General features: G+C 37.0%; 1 protein-coding gene, 1 non-coding gene and 1 pseudogene across 6 annotated transcripts in view; 2 read left to right on the top strand and 1 right to left on the bottom strand.

Annotated features, from left to right (window-relative positions):
• The window catches only part of SLC25A26 (solute carrier family 25 member 26), a 160045-nt gene that overhangs the window by 81392 nt on the left and 56319 nt on the right, over positions 1–22334 (bottom strand). The gene's annotated exons all lie outside the window — the stretch shown is intronic.
• Positions 8257–8359, top strand: LOC129034301 (U6 spliceosomal RNA). Its single transcript, XR_008501806.1, has one exon. It is a non-coding gene; the product is annotated as a U6 spliceosomal RNA (small nuclear RNA).
• Positions 15624–16289, top strand: LOC129034149 (uncharacterized protein C9orf85 homolog; annotated as a pseudogene).

Consider the following 22334-nt stretch of genomic DNA (forward strand, 5'->3'; position numbering starts at 1 on the left):
TCCAAACAAGTAATTTTTAAGTAGAATTTTAAATTGTGTTGGAAAAAAACAAAAAACTCTGCATATACAGAAGCATAAATACAGATTAACAAGTGAATGTAACAAGATACTAAAATATAATACACGTGTTAGCAACCATTTTGAAGAAAGCACTAAAAATATTAGTACTAGTCCACCTCCCTTTAATATATGCTATGGTCTAAAATATTTATATTTCCTTCTTTCTAGAAAATTACACTGCTCAAACTTTTTTTCATGAAGCAAAAAGGAAAAAGTCTCTCTCAAAATGCTTTGCAAATATGCAGAAACCGTGACATTATCCCTAGGAGGATGTATATAAATCCTTATTCTGTTATGGATCTTAAAAACCAAAAACGAGCATCAGCGACACCACCACCAAAGGACTCTTTAAGAAAGTACTTTTAAGATTTTAATTGTTCAAAATTGTTTAAGACAAATAGGAAAAGGTAATTTGAAATATATGCAAAGAACAAGAAATTTTACTTGTGGCTAATTCGATTATTTCCTTTGGAAAAGAAAAAAATTCAAATCATATTGCCAATGTCACTATAACTAAAATCTGGTCATTACAAAAGGTCTCCCAAACTGCAGTCAATGGCCTGCTCACTTCAAGTAATATTGGTAATGGCTAAATTCCAGTATAACACCAAAAAAAAAAAAAACAAAACAAAAAAACAAAACCTAGCCTAGAAGTCCACTGGAGTTCACTGTAACGGGATTTAAGCTATAATTAAATTTGATTAGCTTGGTCCAAACCTCAAGTTCAAAAGAATTATCAGCATGAATGGATGAAAAGCCCTTTTACACGGGCATTTTGAAAATATGAAAAGAGCTGACACAGCAAGCTTCAAAGACTTTAAAAGCAACTGACCCTTCCCAGAGCAAAGGAGAAACGCTAACAGCTGAAACTCAGATGCTGCGTGCAAAGAAAATAAAGTTCCAGATGGTTCAAAAGCCTGGTAGTTTATTAAATATTAAATACTATTATTTTTAACTGGATTTTGCCCAGAGATAGCCAAATATGTCATCCATAAAATGTGAAAAAGCAGTACGATACCATCCCTTGAAAAACTGAAGCAAATAAATATTTTCTTTTTCAAAAACTACCCGCATGTGGAAGCTTCTCAAGGAGTTATACAAACAACCATGATGATAGTCAATCAAGACGTTTAATAAAAAACAAAAACATCTATAACCTAAAAATCTAAATCAGTTTATTTCGAGACATTTAACTGTTACTCTATAAACACACACCTCATGCACACATACCCCCCTTGGATCACATTATATTTTCATGCATGAAGAAAGGAGAAAAGTGAAAGAAGTAATAATAAATATGGACTACGGAACTGTGTTAGTGACTGGGGGTTAACATAGTTTTTACAAGTAGTTAAAAATTAGTATGAAAGGATTATATATACAGAAGTTTGTTTACCAGGCACAGTGGCTCACACTTATAATCCCAGCATTTTCAGAGGCTGAGGTGAGCAGATCACTTGAGGCCAGGAGTTCAAGACCAGCCTGGCCAACATAGCAAAACCCAGTCTCTACTAACACAAAAATTAGCCAGGCATGGTGGCACACATCTGTAGTCCCAGCTACTCGGGAAGCTGAGACATGAGAATCGCTTGGAACCCAGGAGGCAGAGGTTGCAGTGAGTCGAGATTGTGACACTGCACTCCAGCCTGGGTGACAGAGGGAGACTTTGACTCAAAAAAAAAGTTTGTTGTATGTATTCTTTTAACTATATACATGGAAATGGGTGCATACACATGCATATCAAATGAACTGTATACATACATATATAAACACATATGCAGTAATAAATGTATACACAGGTACATATTCATGTGTACACACACATACACACACACAAACCAAGGGTCCCTTTTCAACAAAATAAAGTTAACTAAGTTTACACACTGAGTTTTTAGATGGCACCTTCAAGTAAAATTTTATGTTAAAATTTTTCCCTTGTTAGCATACTGTTTCTATGTAACTTGGGATCTGGGGGAGGGAAAAGACTGTTTTTCATGAAATGGAAACAATCTATACCAAATGAAGCAGGTGTGAGATATCTCAAAGATGAAAGCAATTCTCCAAATAGCAACATCATCCTGTAATGCTTTCTTGACATGTACAATTTTGCTATTCCTCTTTTTGAGATTTATTACAAAGCACTGTGTTTGTGATCTTTCCTAACACAGATCAGTAGTGTGATTGGTTCTCATTTCTAGCAGCTCTTAGCACCGAGGAAAAACTCAATTCAACACTGATGTCACTTAAAATGGGTAAGAAATCCAGCTACAGCAGAGAGGCTGCTGTGCCCCTTAAATGCTCTTTTCTTAAAACACTTTCTTCACAAGCAAATTAATTCTTAATGTAATTATTTTATTCTGAAAACTGTTCATTACAAATCATCAGTCTTGAAATAATTCAAAGTGATCTCCCACCAAAAAAAGAAAACCCCACAAAGAAATAAATCATATTTTTCTGTCCATTAAAAATATGCTGAAGGTGACACAGATGTACCTCTCAGAAATTTCTCATTATATTAAAAATTATCCACAATTTATGACAAGGAGTTTTACTAGAGAAAATATTAATTTCACCAGCTTAGTAATAATATCCAACATTTCATTTTCCTCCTGATATACCTACCAAATGGTTTTGATATTTAAGCTTTTCTTTTTTTCAAAACAGAAGAAGAAAATCTGTTAACTGAACTTTGTATCACCTAGTCCAGTGGTTCTCACACTTCAGAATGCATCAGAATCATTCAGAGGGTGTACAACACAAATTCTGGGCCTCACCCCAAGTTTCTGATTCAGGTCTCAAGTGGGGACTTAGATTCTGCATTTCTAGCAAGTTCCTAGGGAATGCAGCTGCTATTCATGGAGGGATTGTACTTTGGGAACAAATGATCTACTCAGTATTTTCCTTCTTTTCATAATTTGCAAATTTGATAACGAGGAAATGATATGCTATATCCTTTAAAGACAGACAGCCTTTGAGAACTTAGAATTAAAGAGAAATTGACAAAAAGGAAATCTAATCTAAGGCATAGCACAGCCCTCAAAGATGATCTAGTCTAGGATTCAGCAAACTTTTTCTACGAAGAGACAGATAATAAATAGTTGAGGCTTTATGGTCCATGCAGTCTCTGTCACAACTACTCAACTCTGCCATTTTTGTGTGAAAGCAGACAGACAATACATAAATGAAAGAAAGTGGCTGCATGCCAATAAAGCTTTATTACAAAAACAGGCTGTGATCTGGATTAGGCCCACAGGTCATAGTTTACCAACTATTTTTAAAAAGAGGAAATCAATATCCAGAGAGATTAAACAACTTCAAAAGGCACAAGATAGTAAGTGGCAAAACTGCAACTAGACCTTCAGTGTCCTGATGTCTGATGTACTAAGGAAGCTACTGTTCTAGTAATATTTTGATAAAGAACAGCCACAAATGGAATGCATTACAAAACCTCATGTAGCTTAATGATCAAAAAGAAAAAATGACTTTACTAAGCAAAAGAGCATCTCAGTTCTAGAATTAATGCCAGACATTCTTTTTTTTTTTTTTTTTGAGATGGAGTTTCACTGTTGTTGAACAGGCTGGAGGGCAATGGCACGATCTCGGCTCACTGCAACCTCCACCTCCCGGGTTCAAGCAATTCTCCTGCCTCAGCCTCCCGAGTAGCTGGGATTATAGGCACCCACCATCATGCCCAGCTAGTTTTTTGTATTTTTAATAGAGATGGGGGTTTCATCATGTTGGCCAGGCTGGTTTTGAACTTCTGACCTCAGGTGATCCACCTACCTCAGCCTCCCAAAGTGTTGGGATTACAGGCGTGAGCCACCACACCTGGCTCAATGCCAAACATTCTTACTCCTATTATTACTTAAAAATGGGAGGCTTACACCATTGGACGACAATCTGGACTCTTGTCACATGGCCTCCTGCAGCCTACGCTAGGTTGGAGCAGGGCCTACGCCAATCAAGCCTTCTGATCAGGGAGTGTGGAAAACAGAATTGAGGACTTCTCAGTTCTTACCCTCTTGGTCCTGCACCTTTCTCATCCCATCTGCCATCCATTTTATGCCATTCGTTAAAAAAATTCTTCCCAGTACTAAAATTATGGTTAAGAGCCAAAAGAGGTAGTAAACTATGAAACATAAGTTAAAAACAATGTTTTTGTTCAAAGTTTTATTTTCATTCTAGTGATTAAATAATTAAGTTAAATATAATATTTAGCTAATAAAAGTAAAGCAGATATTTATCTTCACTACTTAGATACCTAAAAGTATACTATGTGTACACATACAATACATACACATATGAACACATATTCCCTATGCTTTCATAGTTGCCAAAGCTTTTACTCTTAAAACTGATTATTTAAATAAGCAATATATTTTAGCAATTAATAAAGTAAATTTTATGTACGTCCTTACAACTATTTTATGACAGTTTATTTTTAAAAATAAAGCAAATGCATGCATATCAGGAAAATAAAATAACTTGATTTTAAGTATCTGAGATAAAGTTTTGAACATGTTTGATGTACTCTAAATCATGCATGGAAAAGCATCTGTTATTTATAGATCAAAGCAAACCTGAGTATCCTAAAACAACTAGAGTGAAAAATTCCCAAATTTAATTTCATCCCTGTCTGCATGCTTCTTTGAACTAATAATTCAGAGAATTGGTCAGTATGTTGAACTAATTAGCATGCTTAATGCTTGCCAACTTTGACGGCTCCAATTCTTTAAGAAATTTTTTTAATTTTCCAAGATGGAATCTTGCTCTGTCACCCAGCCTGGAGTGCAATGGTGCAATCACGGCTCACTGCAACCTCTGCCTCCCGGGTTCAAGCTATTCTCCTGCCTCAGCCTTCCGAGTAGCTGGAATTACAGGTGCCTGCCACCATGCCCGGCTAATTATTGTTATTTTTATTAAAGATGGGGTTTCACCATGTTGGTCAGGCTCATCTCAAACTCCTGACCTAGTGATCCACCCATCTCAGCTTCCCAAAGCTGGGATTACAGGCATGAGCCACCGTGCCCAGCCAAGAAATGGAATTTAAAAAATAGTTTTAAAAACACACACATGGCCGGGCATGGTGGCTCGCACCTGTAATCCCAGCACTTTGGGAGGCCAAGGCAGGCGGATCACGAGGTCAGGAGTTCAAGATCAGCCTGGCCAGCACGGTGAAACCCCGTCTCTATTAAAAATACAAAAAATCTTCGGGAGGCCGAGGTGGGTGGATCACGAAGTCAGGAGATCAAGACCATCCTGGCTAACATGGTGAAACCCCGTCTCTACTAAACATACAAAAAATTAGCTGGGCTTGGTGGTGGGCGCCTGTAGTCACAGCTACTCAGGAGGCTGAGGCAGGAGAATTGCTTGAACCCGGGAGGCAGAGCTTGCAGTGAGCTGAGATTGCGCCATTGCACTCCAGCCCAGCCAACGGTGCGGGACTCCATCTCAAAAAAAACACACAAGCAAATTTGAGAAAATGCAAAGGCCATCCAAGTTGGCAAAATCATATATATTGAATAATGTCTCAAGATGCCTCAAAACATGAGTGATGCCTGTTTAATATCCTCTGAGTTACAAAATAGGTTGTAAATTGTTTTGGGGTTTTTGATTTGCATGAGATAAATCAACTTTTTTTTTTCTGTATCCAACCAGTTTTTATGAGATTCAGCATACGTCTAACTTTATTTTAATATAAAGAACAGCAGTAAAGTGTTCTTGATACGAGGTTAACAGTTTCTATTTTTTAATTGCAATGAGAGTAAATTCATTTGAGATCTTTTAAATGTAATCCTACAACTAAGAGCCAAAAGCAAAGTGGATTCTTTACTGTCCACAAATTTGAACACCATGGTCATTTTTGCTACAAAGACTTTGCTAACAATTACGTGTGGTAATCAATAAATGACCCATAGTAAATAGGTTACTGCATAGTAGACAGAGTGTTAACTAGCTAATCACACCTTTATTTTTTGTCCTACTGCTACACGGATTTTTTTTAAAGTTCTATTTAATGCTGATATTCTAAGATTACTCATTTCTATAATTTATTTGAGAACATCACACAGAGCCTTCCAAACAAATTCCACCTTGGCTCGCAATTTTATTTTCTCCCTCTAACTTGAGGAAAGAGTTATGCATGAATTAAATAAATAAATAAATAATATAAGATTATCTCAATAGATACAGAAAAGGCTTTCAATAAAATTCAACACCACTTCATGTTAAAAACTCAATAAACGACATGATCATATATCTAGAAAACCCCATAGTCCCGGCCCAAAAGCTCCTTATGCTGATAAACAACTTCAGCAGAGTCTCAGGATACAAAACCAACGTACAAAAATCACTAGCATTCCTATACACTGGCAAGCCAAGAGACCTATCAGGAATGAACTCCCATTCACAACTGCCACAAAAAGAACAAAATACCTAGAAATCCAGCTAACCAAGAAGGTGAAAGATACTACAAGGAGAACTACAAAACACTGCTCAGAGGTATCAGAGATGACACAAGCAAATGAAAACACACTCCGTGCACATGGGTAGGAAGAATCAGTATCGTGAAAACGGCCACACTGCCCAAAGCAATTTATATAACAGATTCAACCCTATGCCTATTCAACTACCACTGACATTCTTCACGGAACTAGAAAAAAACTATTTTAAAATTCATATGGAACAAAAAAAAGAGCCCAGGTAGCTAAGGTAATCCTAAGCAAAAAGAACAAAGTTAAAGGCATCACACTACCAGACTTCAAGCTCTATTACAGGGCTACAGTAACCAAAACAACGTGGTACTGGTACAAAAACACACACACAGACAAACAGAACAGAGAGCCCAGAAGTAAGGCCACACACCTACAATCATCTGCTCTTCAGCAATGGTGACAAAAACAAGCAATGAAGAAAGAAAGGATTTCCTATTCAATAAATGGTGGTGGAATGACTGGCTAGCCAAATGCGTAAGACTGAAACTTCTTTACACCATATATAAAAATTAATTCTAGTTGATTAAAAACTTAAATATAAAACCTAAAAATATAAAACCCCTAGAAGACAACTAGGCAATACCATTCTGGACACTGGAACACAAAAATATTTCATGACAAGGATGCCAAAGGCAATTGAAACGAAACCAAAAATTGATGGGAACTAATTAAAGAGCTTCTGCATAGCAAAAGAAACTATCAACGGAGTAAACAGAAAACTTACAGAATGGGAAAAAACTTTTGCAAAATATGAAAAAACCTCAATGTCACTAATCATTAGAGAAATGTAAATAAATCAAAACCACAATGACATGCCATCTCACACTTGTCAGAATGGCCATTATTAAAAAGTCAAAAAATAACAGATGCTGGCGAGGCTGGAGAGAAAAAGGAACGCACACACTGTTGGTAGGAATGTAAATTGGTTCAACCATTGTGGAAGACAGTATGGTGATTCCTTAAAGGCCTAAAATCGGAACTACCATTTGACCCAACAACTCCATTACTGACTATATACCCAAAGGAATATTAATCCTTCTATCATAAAGACACATGCACACGTATGTTCACTGCAGCACTATTCACAACAGCAAACACATAGAATCAACCTAAATGCCCATCAATAAAACACTGGATAAAGAAAACGTGGTACATATACACCATGAATACTATACAGCCATAAGAAAAAATGACATCACTTCCTTTGCAGGAATATGGATGATGCTAGAAGCCATTAACCTTTGCAAATTAATGCAGAAAGAGAAAACCAAATACCACATGTTCTCATTTATAATTGCGAGCTAAATGATGAGGAGAACACATAGATCCACAAAGGGGAATAACAGACACTGCAGCCTATCGGACGGTGGAGGATGGGAGGAGGAAGAGGATCATGGAAAAAAAAAAAAACTAATGGGCACTAGACTTAGTACCTGGGTGGCAAAACAATCTGTACAACAAACCTCCATGACACAAGTTTACCTACATAACAAACCAGTACATGTACCCCTGAACCTAAAGTAAATTTAAATTAAAATTAAAAAAACCAATTAACAAAAATCCTAACCCCAAAGGGGTGTTTGGTGCATATGATTTCATGAAGAAAGTCCAGGCTCAATGTTTTAATATCATTCAAAGGACAAGTAAAAAATACTCCTTAAAGGCAGTTAAGCACACTTTTTAAAAATAATGCTTTCCACACTCGCTTCGGCAGCACATATACTACAATTGGAACAATACAGAGAAGATTAGCATGGGCCCTGTGCAAGGATGACATGCAAATTCGTGAAGCTTTCCACATTTTTAGAACTTCATGAAGCATACACAAGTATCAACAGCAAAACAGATCAAGGAAAAGAAAGGATATCAGAGACTGAAGATCAACCTAATGAAATAAAATGTGAAGACAAGATTAGAGAAAAAAAGAATGAAAAGGAACAAACAAATCCTCCAAGAAATATAGGACTATGTGAAAAGACCAAACCTACGTTTGACTGGCACACCTCAAAGTGACGGGGAGAATGGAACAAAGCTGGAAAACACTCTGCAGGTTGTTATCCAGGAGAACTGCACCAACCTAGCAAGACAGGCTAACATTCAAATTCTGGAAATACAGAAAACACCACTAAGACACTCCTCGAGAAAGAGCAACATAATCGTCAAGATTCACAAAGGTTGAAATGAAGGAAAAAATGTTAAGGGCAGCCAGAGAGAAAGGTCAGGTTACCCACAAAGGGAAGCCATCAGACTAACAGCAGGTCTCTCTGCAGAAACCCTATAAGCCAGAGGAGAGTGGAGGCCAATATTCAACATTCTTAAAAGAATTTTCAACCCAGAATTTCAAATCCAGCCAAACTAAGCTTCATACGCAAAGGAGAAATAAAATCCTTTACGGACAAGCAAATGCTGAGAGACTTTGTCACCACCAGGCCTGGCTTACGCGTAGGAGCTCCTGAAGGAAGCACTAAATATGGAAAGGAACAACTGGTACCAGCCACTGCAAAAACATACCAAATTGTAAAGACCATCAACACTATGAAGAAACCGCCTTAATTAATAGGTTATTTTGCCTAGCATCATAACAACAGGATCAAATTCACACATAACAATATTAATCTTAAATGTAAACGGGCTAAATGACCCCAATTAAAAGACACAGACTGGCACATTGGATAAAGAGTGAAGACCCATCAGTGTGCTGTATTCAGGAGACCCATCCCATGTGCAAAGACACACATAGGCTCAAAATAAAAGGATGGAGGAATATTTACCAAGCAAATGGAAAGCAAAAAAAATCAGGAGTTGCAATCCTAGTCTCTGATGAAACAGACTTTAAACCAACAAACATAAAAAAAGACAAAGAACGGCATTATATAGTGATAAAGGGATCAACGCAACAAGAAGAGCCAACTATCCTAAATACATATGCACCCAATACAGGAGCACCCAGATTCATAAAGCAAGTTCTTAGAGACCTACAAACAGACTTAGATGCCCACACAACAACAGTGGGAGACTTTAACACCCAACTGTCAATATTAGACAGATCAACGAGACAGAAAATTAACAAGGATATTCAGGACTTGAACTCAGCTCTGGACCAAGGGGACCTAATAGACATCTACAGAACTCTCCACCCCAAATCAAAAGAATATACATTCTTCTGAGCAACACATTGCACTTATTCTAAAATTGACCACATAATTGGAAGTAAAACACTCCTTAGCAAATGTAAAAAAATGGAAATCATCATAGTCTCTCGGATCACAGTGCAATCAAATTAGAACTCAGGATTAAGAAACTCATTCAAAACTGCACAACTACATGGAAACTGAACAACCTGCTCCTGAATGACTACTGGGTACATAACAAAATTAAGGGAGAAGTAAATAAGTTCTTTGAAACTGATGAAAGCAAAGACACAACGTACCAGAATCTCTGGGACACAGCTAAAGCAGTGTTTAGATGCAAATTTATAGCACTAAATGCCGACAGGAGAAAGCAGGAAAGATCTAAAATAGACACGCTAACATCACAATTAAAAGAACTAGAGAAGAGCAAACAAATTCAAAAGCTAGCAGAAGACAAGAAATAACTAAGATCAGAGCAGAAATGAAGGAGACAGAGACACAAAAAACCCTCCAAAAACACAATTAATTTAGGAGCTGATGTTTTGAAAACGTTAACAAAATAGATAGACCGCTAGCCAGACAAATAAAGAAGAAAAGAGAGAAGAATCAAACAGACACAATAAAAAGTGATAAAGGGGAATTCACCACTGATACCACAGAAATACAAACTACCATCAGAGAATACTATAAACACCTCTATGCAAATAAACTAGAAAATCTAGAAGAAATGGATAAATTCCTCGACACATACACCCTCCCAAGACTAAACCAGGAAGAAGTTGCATCTCTGAATAGACCAATAACAGGCTCTGAAATTGGGGCAGTAATTAATAGCCTACAAACCAAAAAAAGGCCAGTACCAGACGGATTCACAGCCGAATTCTACCAGAGGTACAAAGAGGAGCTGGTACCATTCCTTCTGAAACTATTCCAAACAATAGAAAAAGAGGGGCTCTTCCGTAATTCATTTTATGAGGCCAACATCATCCTGATACCAAAACCTGGCAGAGACACAACAAAAAAAGAAAATTTCAGGCCAATATCCCCAATGAACATGAATGTGAAAATCCTCAGTAATATACTGGCAAACCGAATCCAGCAGCACATCAACAAGCTTATCCACCATGATCAAGTCAGCTTCATCCCTGGGATACAAGGCTGGTTCCACATATGCAAATCAATAAATGTAATCCATCACATAAACAGAACCATGACAAAAACCACATGATTATCTCAAATGATACAGAAAAGGCCTTCAATAAAATTCAACATCTCTTCATGCTAAAAACTCTCAATAAACTAGGCATTGATGGGACGTACCTCAAAATATTATAAGCTGTTTATGACAAAACCACAGCCTGTATCATATTGAATGAGCAAAAGCTAGAAGCATTCCCTTTGAAAACTGACATAAGACAAAGATGCCCTCTCTCACAACTCCTATTCAACAGAGTATTGGAAGCTCTGGCCAGGGCAATCAGGCAAGAGAAACAAATAAAGGATATTCAAACAGGAAGAGAGAAGTCAAATTGTCTCTGTTTGCAGGTGACATAATTGTACGTTTGGAAAACCCCATCGTCTCTGCCCCAAATCTCCTTAAGCTGATAAGCAACTTCAGCAAAGTCTCAGGATACAAAATCAATGTGCAAAAATCACAAGCATTCCCATATACCAATAATAGATAAACAGTCAAATCATGAACAACTGCTACAAAGGAAATAAAATACCTAGGACTACAACTTACAAGGGATGTGAAGGACCTCTTCAAGGAGAACTACAAACCACTGCTTAAGGAAATAAGAGGCGACACAAATAAATGGAAAAACATTCCATGCTCATGGATAAGAAAAATCATTATCATGAAAATGGCCATACTGCTCAAAGTAATTTATAGATTCAATGTTATTCCCATCAAGCTACCCTTGACTTTCTTCACAGAATTAGAAAAAACTACTTTAAATTTCATACGTAATCAAAAAAGAGCCTGCACAGCCTAGTCAATCCTAAGCAAAAGAACAAAGCTGGAGGCATCACGCTACCTGACTTCAAACTATACTACAAGGCACAGTAAACCAAAACAGCATGGTACTGGTACCAAAACAGATATACAGACCCATGGGACAGAACAGAGGCCTCAGAAATAACGCCACACATCTACAACCATCTGATCTTTGACAAACCTGAAAAAAGCAATGGGGGAAGGATTCCCTACTTAGTAAATGGTGTTGGGAAAACTGGCTAGCCATATGCAGAAAACTCAACTGGACCCCTTCTTTACTCTTTATACAAAAATTAACTCAAGATGGATTAAAGACTTAAACATAAGACCTAAAACCATAAAAACCCTAGAAGAAAACCTAGGCAATACCGTTCAGGACACAGGCATGGGCAAAGAGTTCATGACTAAAACACCAAAAGCAATGGCAACAAAGCCAAAAGTGACAAATGGGATCTAATTAAACTAAAGAGCTTCTGCACAGCAAAAGAAACTATCATCAGAGTGAACAGGCAACCTACAGAATAGGAGAAAATTTTTGTAATCTATCCCTCTGACAAAGGGCTAATATCCAGAATCTACAAGGAACTTAAATTTACAAGAAAAAAACAAACAACCCCATCAAAAACTGGGCAAAGGATATGAACAGACACTTCTCAAAGAAGACATTTATGTGGCCAACAAACATATGAAAAAATGCTCATCATCACTGGTCATTAAAGAAATGCAAATTAAAACCACAATGAGATACCATCTCATGCCAGTTAGAATGACGATCATTAAAAAGTCAGGAAACAACAGATGCTGGAGAGGATGTGGAGAAATAGGAATGCTTTTACACTGTTGGTGGGAGTGTAAATCAGTTCAACCATTGTGGAAGACAGTGAGACAATTCCTCAAGGATCTAGAACCAGAAATACCATTTGACCCAGCAATCTCATTACTGGGTATATACCCAACAGATTATATATCATTCTACTATAAAGACACATGCACAAGTATGTTTATTGTGGCACTATTCACAATAGCAAAGACTTGGAACCAACCTAAATGCCCATCAGTGATAGACTGGATAAAGAAAATGTGGCACATATACACCACTGAATACTATGCAGCCATAAAAATGGATGAGTTCATGTCCTTTGCAGGGACATGGATGAAGCTGGAACCCATCATTCTCAGCAAAGTAACACAGGAACAGAAAACCAAACACTGCATGTTCCCACTCATAAGTGGGAGTTGAACAATGAGAATACATTGACACAGGAAGGGGAACATCACACACTGGGGCCTGTCGAGGGGTAGGGGATGAGGGGCTAGAGGAGGGATACCATTAGGATAAATACCTAATGTAGAAGACGGGTTGATGGTTGCAGCAAACCACCATGGCATGTGTATACCTATGTAACAAACCTGCACATTCTGCACATGTATCCCAGAACTTAAAGTTTAATTTTTTTTAAAAAATGCTTTCCAATGTCAACATATCAATTCCATTACTCCACCCTTCCTTTTTCTAAGTTGTCTAAAAGGACTGCCCAGAATTCAACTCATTCAGAGACAAGGATTCACTCCTTCACTGTCTATTTGTTCTTATCTTGCCAGTACTCCAACACTTTTAAATATCCAATTACTGAGTGTTCAACTACTAATGAACTGCTTTACAAATATCCATGAATTTCCACACACAAATAGGAGAAGCTGTCTAGGGGTAGAATCTCTCTCCTCTGTCCCATCTACACATGGCTAATTCTACAGCTCTGTACCCTACACTTACTCTATAAATGTTTTCTGGTGAACTAAAAATTATTGGGTCACCACTTCAGAAACAATATTATTCTCAAAACTACAGTAAATGTTTGAGTGATAGTGTACAAAGAAAATTTCTATAATCTGTCCTCTGCATTAAAAACTTCACATTAATTCCATGATTTTTAGAGTTTCAATTCTAAGAAGGCAGTGCTACAATAAGAAGCAAATAATTTAGGTTCTAGGTTTTTTTCGGCACAAAGTAAACAGTAATCTTAGTGACTCACTTCAGATTTTGTATTTTATAGGATATTGTAAGGAAGACAACTCAAAGCAAAGATGCTTCGTGCTTGGATAAAACAAAATACACAGCACCTTTTCCTCCTTCCAGTAGGTGAATGTTGAAATTATTTTTACTACATGATAATGCAACAGCAAGAATTTTAAAAACTAATGGCACAATCTATATAAGGAAGTAATAGTAACTATATTATGAATCAAAAAAGAGGAAGAACTGAGCTTCTAATCCACTGTCTACATATTAACAGTATAGTAGTGCAAGAGAAAATAGGCATTTTCAGAAAAATAGAGACAGGAAAAAAGTGAAAGATACCGAATTGTTGAAATGTAAAAACAGTGACTAAAAAGTCAGTCCTTTCTATCACTTGAAAAAGAAAAGGAACAAAGAGATGTTTTAGGAGAGAAAAGACAGAAGACAGTTTGAGTTTTTTTTTTTTTTTTTTTTTTTTTGAGATGGAGTCTCGCTCTGTCGCCCAGGCTAGAGTGCAATGGCGTGATCTGGGCTAACTGCAAGCTCCGCCTCCCAGGTTCACACCATTCTCCTGCCTCGGCCTCCTGAGTAGCTGGGACTACAGGCGCCTGCCACCACGCCTGGCTAATTTTTTGTATTTTTAGTAGAGATGGGGTTTCTCCGTGTTAGCCAAGATGGTCTCAATCTCCTGACCTCGTGATCCACCCGCCTCGGCCTCTCAAAGTGCTGGGATTACAGGCATGAGCCACCGCGCCCGGCCCACTTTGAGATTTTTTAAAGATAGCCATCATATCAATTAAAAAAACAAACAGGCCAGGCACGGTGGCTCATGCCTATAATCCCAGCACTTCAGGAGGGTGTGTTGGGCAGATCACATGAGGCCAGAGGTTCAACACCAGACTGGCCAACATGGTGAGACCCTGCCTCTACTAAAAATACAAAAATTAGCCGGACATGGTGGTGCACACCTGTAATCCCAGCTACTCAGGTGGCATTTGAATCCAGAAGGGAGGTTGCAGTGAGCTGAGATCGCGCCACTGCACCCCAACCTTGGTGGCAGAGCAACACCCTTCTCTCGAGAAAAATAAAATAAAATAAAATAAAAAAACAAAGGGAAAGGTCTCAGAAAATCAAAACATCATCTTTCAAGACTGGGATACTCAAAAATATGAAAACAAACACCTAAATAAAGAAAAATAAAGACATTGCTTGGAACCTATATATACAGATTCCTTAATATACATATATTTCTTCCAGATACAGACCCATACAAATCTGGCCAACTGATTTTTTTAAAAGATGCAAAAGCATTTCAGTGAGAAAAAAAAAATCTTTTCAACAAATGCTGTTAGAACAACTAGACATCTACATACGCAAAAAACAAACCTTGAGCTAAACCTCACCCCTTAAATAAAAATCAACTCAAAATAGATCATAGATGTAAATGTAAAACATAAAGCTATAAAACTTTTAGAAGAAAACATGGGAGAAAACCTTAATGACTTAGAGTTAGGCAGAGTTCCTAGAGATGACATCCAAAGTACAATTCATAAAAGAAAAAATGAATTGAACTTTACCAAAATTTAAAACTTTAACTTTGCAAATAATACTGTCTAGAGAAATTACAAGTTACAGATTATTAGAAAATACTGCAAATCACCTAAGGGTAAAGGATGAGCATCCCAAATATATAAAGAACTTTTGAAACTCCGAAAGAAACCATACAATTAAAAATGAGCAAAAGGCTGAACAGATACTTCACGATAAAAAGATGCAAGGATGCCAAATAAGCATATGAAAAGATGTTCAACGTCATTAGCCATTAGGGAACTGAAAATTAAAACCACTATGAGAAACAGCATCAACTCCTGGGAGTAGTTTGTTGGTCTTCCCTGCATTATTTCCCCTCTACTAAGGGCAGGATGGTTGTTTCTGTGGTTAGCTCCCAGAAGGGCAATGTGGTTCGTTCCAGGCCTCAGAAACACCAGAATACATCTGGCTTCAAAAATAACAAGTTTTGGGCCAGGCGTGGTGGCTCATGCCTGTAATCCCAGCACTTTGGGAGGCCAAGGCAGGCAGATCACTTGAGGTCAGGAGTTGGAGATCAGCCTGGCTAACAGGGTAAAACCCCATCTCATTTAAAAATACAAAAATTAGCCAGGAGTGCTGGTGGACACCTGTAGTCCCAGCTACTCAGGAGGCTGAGGCTGGAGAACCACTTGAACCCAGGAGGCAGAGGTTGCAGTGAGCCAAGACTGCACCACTGCACTCCAGCCTGGGTGACAGACTGAGACTCTGTCTCAAAAAAAAAAAAAGCACAAAAAAAACCCCCCAAGTTTTGAAGCTGGGAGGAGGAGTTTGCAGTGAGCTGAGATCATGCCACTACACTCCAGCCTGGGTGACAGAGCAAGACCCTGTCTCAAAAGAAAACAAAACAACACCAAGTTTGGTAAGAGTGTTCAGACCAAGAAAATAAATGCAAAATTTCATGATGGAATATGTCAACTCTGTAAAGAAGTTCCTGAATGGCATGCATTAATAAAATTTAAAAACACAAACCATTATCAAAACCTAAAAAAATGTGTTAAATGTTTACTTATAAAAGTCAGTGAAGGATTCTTATCACATAATGTGTAGACTATGTGCCTATGAATGTGAAGTCTGCGCAAAATGTAGAAATGAAGAAGTCCCTATTATTCTGTTTAATAAAGAACCAGAAAAAACAAAAATGACTGAAAATAATCTAAGTTCTAACCACAGAAGAAGCTGCAGAAAAAGTTAAACTGATGATTTAGATTTTGATATTGATTTAGATGACAAGAGTGAATTAATATCAATATATTAAAAGTCAATTTGAGAATGTGAAATTCTGACCAACTTTTGACTTCCAATTTTCACAAAAAATACTGTGAAATCATGAGAAAATTTTTAAAAAGCTATTGAAAGTAGGCAAAATTTACACATGAACAATATAAATCATGTATGATATTTCAACAATTATAAAATTTTCATCCATCGTGTTTTTGGTTTTGTTTGTTTTTTGTTTGTTTTAAGAAAGGGTCTCGCTGTTACCCAGGGCTCCAACTCCTGGGCTCAAGTTTTCTTTTAACAATTTTTTAAGTTGCATATGCTAGAATATCTGCCAAAATGAGTATGAGGGTATCATACTGCAGTTCATTGGGATTATTTAAAAGAATTTATTACCTAGTATTACCAAACTAAACAAGACTCGGAACTGATGGCTGTATAAGAACTACCTTATGTAAAAGTAAGATGACATTATATTGGTAGCCTCAAAAATTGGTCCTCAGTAAGTGCCTTTGATAAATTTATCTCAAGTAAACGACTCACATAGCAAAAATCCCCTTACTTCGCTTGTTACAAAGCAAATGCAGGGTTTTTTTAAAAAAATAATAATGTTTAACAAGTGGATAGCAATCTTTCTTTGAAAGTATTTTTATATACCTCATATTATATTGTTTTTACCTTTTTTCTCCTGTGAAATACGTATATCAAAAATGCATAGAATTCATATGGATTGTTTAATAGATAATTATAAAGGAAAGCTCACACATTTACTCAGGTAAAGAAATGACCAGCACCAGAAGACCCTTACTAGGCTCTTCCTCAGCAAAAGTTCATCCTTCTTCCCAGAGTTGGTAATATTCTTAATTGTGGTATTTTCTTATCATTTTACTACCCATGCTTGTACTCCAAAACCATATAAATTAGCTTTAATCTGATTTTTAACTCTTTCCTATCTTTTTATGTTGAAAAATCTCAAACCTACAAAATGGTAACAAAATAGTTCAATGAATTTTTGCATATTCTTCACCCAGATTCCCAATTATTATTAACCTTTCGCCATGTTTTCTTGATATCTCAATAAATGGATATACATATATATTTGCTGCACCATTTGAAAATGTGGCAAGCACTGCTTTTGAACTCTGTATGAACACTTACACTATATGACTTTGCATCTCTTTTTTGTTATGAAATTTGTTGAGATTGATCCATGTCGTTGCAAGAGCTTCAGTTTGTTCTTTTCACGCTACTGTGTATTATTCCATGCACTTACATATCATAGTTTATTTTTTCTTATATTGAGAAACATTTATCTCAAATTGTTCCTGTTATAAACAATACTGATATGAATATTGTTGCATGTGTCTCTTGGTACACATGTGCATTTCTGTTAGGTATATACCTGCCAGTGGTGGAGAAAATCAGCTTATATGGATCTTCAGTTTTACTGTATCATATGAAACTATTTTTTCAGAAGGACTTTATTTCCTCTCTGATAGCAATGGATTAGAGTTCCAGCACTCAGCATTCTTTCTAACATTGCTCTATTGCCCAGACTGGAGTACAGTGGCATAATCTAAGCTCATTGCAGCCTCCACTTCCTGGGCTCAAGTGATTCTCCCACCTCAGCCTCCCAAGTAAATGGGACTATGGGTGTGCACCACCACAGGCAGCAATTTTTTAAAAATTTTTTGTAGAAACATGGTCTCACTATGTTGCCCAGGCTAGTCTCAAACTCCTGGGCTCAAGTGACCCTCTCGCCTCAGCCTCCCAAAGTGCTGGGATAACAGGAATGAGCCACCATGCCCAGCCTATACCGAAATATTCAAGTGTGTAATATTAATTGACTTTAAAATATTTTAGCATAAAAAAGTGAAGACACAGATAACATTTCAGTGGCATCAGAAAATATTACCTAGGAATAAATAAAAAAAATTCAAAACGGTCAACAAATTTATAAAGTATTATCAAAACATTAAAGAAAATGGAGATTAAAGTAAATGGAGACACCATGTTCAAGACATAGAAGTCTCAATATTCTAAACTTAAGAGTCTTATAGAAAGTTTCTCTCCCATAAATATGTGTGGTTCTTTTTTGCAAATAAATTTATTTCCTGGACTATTTAACTCTTGTGATTAAAAAGTCAACTAAGATTAAAACAATAATAAATAAAACCATTATGGGGTATTGTTACACACCTACTAAAATGGCTAAAATAAAATTCCTGACAGTATCAAGTGCTAACCATATACCGCTGGTGGGAATGTAAAATTGTACAGCCACTATAGAAAAGAGTTTGGGTCAGGCACAGTGGCCTTATAAACCCCAGCACTTTGGGATGCCAAGGTAGGCAGACAGCTTGAGCCCAGGAGTTTGAGACCAGCCTGGGCAACATGGTGAAACCCCATCTCTACAAAAAAAAATACAAAAATTAGCCAGGTGTGGTGGTACATGTCTATAGTCCCAGCTTCTCAGGAAGCTGAGGTGGGAGGATCACTTGAGCCCGGGAGACATGTTGCAGTGAGCCAAGACTGCACCACTGCACTCAGCCTGGGTTAACACAGTGAGACCTTGTCTCGAGAAAAAAGAAAGAAAAGAAAAGAGTTCACAGTTTCTAATAAAGCTAAATATACACTCACTACATGGCCCAGCAAACCCATTCCTGCATTTCTACCCTAGAAAAATGAAAATGATGTTCACACAAAAACTTATACATGACTATTAATAGCAATTCTCTTAATAATGACACCAAAAGAACTCAAATGTCCTTCAATAGATCAAAGGATAAACCATAATTTTTGTATTCCGCTATACGTCCTAACAATGGAATACCATCCCGCAATAAAAAGGAAGAAACTATTGATATATGCAATGATTGGGATGAATCTCAAAGGCATTACACTGAGTGACAGAAGGCAATCTGAAAAGGCTGTATATTCTGTAATGCCATTTAAATGACATTCTCAAACAGAAAAAACTATAGTGATGGAGAACAGACCATTAAAGTTGCCAGCAGTAAGAAACAGGGAAATGGGTATGCACAGGGTAGCACAAGGGAGTTTGGGGTGATGGAAATGTTCCGTATCTTGACTGTGATGATGGCTATACAAACCTATATGTATGCTGAATTCACAGCACTGTACACCAGAAACAAGTAAACAGTATAATTTTTAAAATAAATCATAATTCTGTGTTCTTGCCTGATGTAAATATATGAAATGGGAAAGATGAAATAATTTAATTTTTTTTCTGCCCAATAAAAGAGGCTAGATGCAATGATACACCTATAGTTTCTAAATACCACTCCCCACCAAAAGGAATCAAGGCCCCCTTGGGGAGTGGCTGATTACAGGACTGGGGCAGGGAGAGTACAAGGTAAGACTAAGATACCTTGCTACACCAGCAAGGAGGTTCTCAAAGACTAATGGGGGCCAGGCACAGTGGCCCATGCCTGTAATCTCAGCACTTTGGGAGGCCAAGGTGGGCGACTCACTTGAGGTCAGGAGTTCGAGACCAGCATGGCCAACATGGTGAAACTCCATCTCTACTAAAAATGCAAAATCAGTTGGGTGTGGTGGTGCGCACTGTAATCCCAGTTACTGAGGAGGCTGAGGCAGGAAAATCGCTTGAACCTGGGAGGCGGAGGTTGCAGTGAGCTGAGATCATGCCACTGTACTCCAGCCTGGGCAACAGAATGAGACTCCATCACACACACACAAAAAAAAGGACTAACGGGGAAATGTCACATGAACACAACATGAACACAGAAGTAGGCTGAAGAGGCTCCCACTAGACAAATATGGGACAGTTTAAATATCAAAAGAATACTACTAATGGTAATAGACTATAATTACCCAACAAAAAAGAATCCATGACTATGGTGGTGATTGCACATACTTATGAATACACTAAAATCCATTGAACTGTCACTTTAAATGAGTAAACTGTCTGCTACATGAATTGTATCTCAATTAGGCTATTTTTTAAAATCCATGAGTCCATGGGAATTTTTTAAAAACAATCTGGAGGGCAAGGGAGGAAACTCTTCCCTACAGAAGAATGCCAGCTAACAAATTCATAGAAAAATGACAGTATTAGGAAAATCATTATTTTGCAATCATCAATGTAACAAATGCTTCAGACAAGAAATATCCACAGATGTTAAAACTATTAGGTGAAAGATTATTGGGGAACAGGATAATCACGTGTTCTCAAAATATTACCCCATAGATTGCCTCTTAACATCAAAAGATAATTGAACCTTTAGTGTATAACAAACTGGAAAACAACTTAATCAAATGATTAAACTCACCAAGTGTAAGACTTTTTGTGCCTCCTGATATATCTCAATGAGAAACACCCAAAAATACTTAGGTATCCATATAAAAAAAACAATTAACCTGAGTCTAATCATAAGGAACTCAGATAATCCAGATTATGGGACCGTTTACAGGATAAATATCTTGGACTCTACAAAAGTGTATGTCATGGAGGAAATAAAAAAGGTTGGGGACTCTGACAACCAAATGCAATGTATTTGTTCAGTTGTATCCTGAGTAGAGAAAGAAGCTGTAAGGCTTTTATCACTGGGACAACAGGGAAATTGACCACATATTAGATAATATTAGTTAGTGAATATTAAATTTCTTGGGTGTGATAACGGCATTGTAGTTATGAGAAGTATGACTCCATTCTTAGGAGACATGCTGAAATACTGAATGGTAAGTGTCAGATTGTCTGCTACTTACTTAAAATATTTCAGGAAAAAAAGAGGAAGAAAGAGGAGCAGAGCAGATTAAGCAAAATGTTAACTGGTGAATCCTGGGGAAAAAAAACACACGTTTTACCTTTTATATAAATTGTAATTTTTCAAAATAAAAAGCTGGAGAGGCAGAAAAAAAAGAAAAAGGTGGTGTTACTATTCATTTCAAACTTCCTCACTCATACCTCAAAGAGTAGAAAGGAAATACATATGTTGTTACTAGATGAGCATAAGAGTTCAAAGAATTCAGAGCCCAACTCTGCCTTCCACTAACAGTGTTTCGTGCTTTATGTAGATCAAGTTACACCACCAAGGGTCAGTTTTCTCACTGGTATTAAACAGAGAAATGTCTGTTAGTATATAAAATGGTTTACAAGGTAGATGAACATTACAGATTGACTGGGAATCATGACAAGGTATTAAAGAGGTACTTACTTTCCAATTACTCAGTTGGCAATAATGATTGAGAATTACTGTGAAGATTAAATGAAAAAAAAATATATGAAAAGTACCTAGTCTGGCATATGGTAGATGCTGGATAAATTCAACCTACTTTCTCCTTCAAATACAGAAAAATAATGTGGTAAGAATTTACCACTTACCAAGAGGCAACTATATACCAGACCTTTGGTGTTTTCACTTCATCAAAACTTAATGATTGAGATGCGTTGTTCTCACTACTTTTTCAAACTAATATTAAATGTCTACAAGGATGAGAAAACCATGGAAAACCATTGTGTGAACCAAAAGATAAATCAGCAGAGAGTCTAATTATCACAAGATCTTTGTTAGTCAACATGAAACATAGCACAGATGACTGTGAACACAGATACTATTGGTATCCTCTACCAGGCAAATGACATGTTTGTCATTTACCCTATGAAGGATAATAAATTTTGTCCTGAAGTGATTTTTAACTTAGTCATCATTCCATTCTCTAAAACAGAAGTATGGAAAAATTTACTGATAATAGGAAAGACGTACAATACGTGGATCAAGACACAGGCAAGCTGTATCAGAAACTTGGTAATCAGCTTGTAAGACTCCCACAGATCAATTTAA

Source organism: Pongo pygmaeus, chromosome 2 (genome assembly GCF_028885625.2).
Source record: "Pongo pygmaeus isolate AG05252 chromosome 2, NHGRI_mPonPyg2-v2.0_pri, whole genome shotgun sequence".
NCBI classification, from domain to species: Eukaryota; Metazoa; Chordata; class Mammalia; order Primates; family Hominidae; genus Pongo; species Pongo pygmaeus.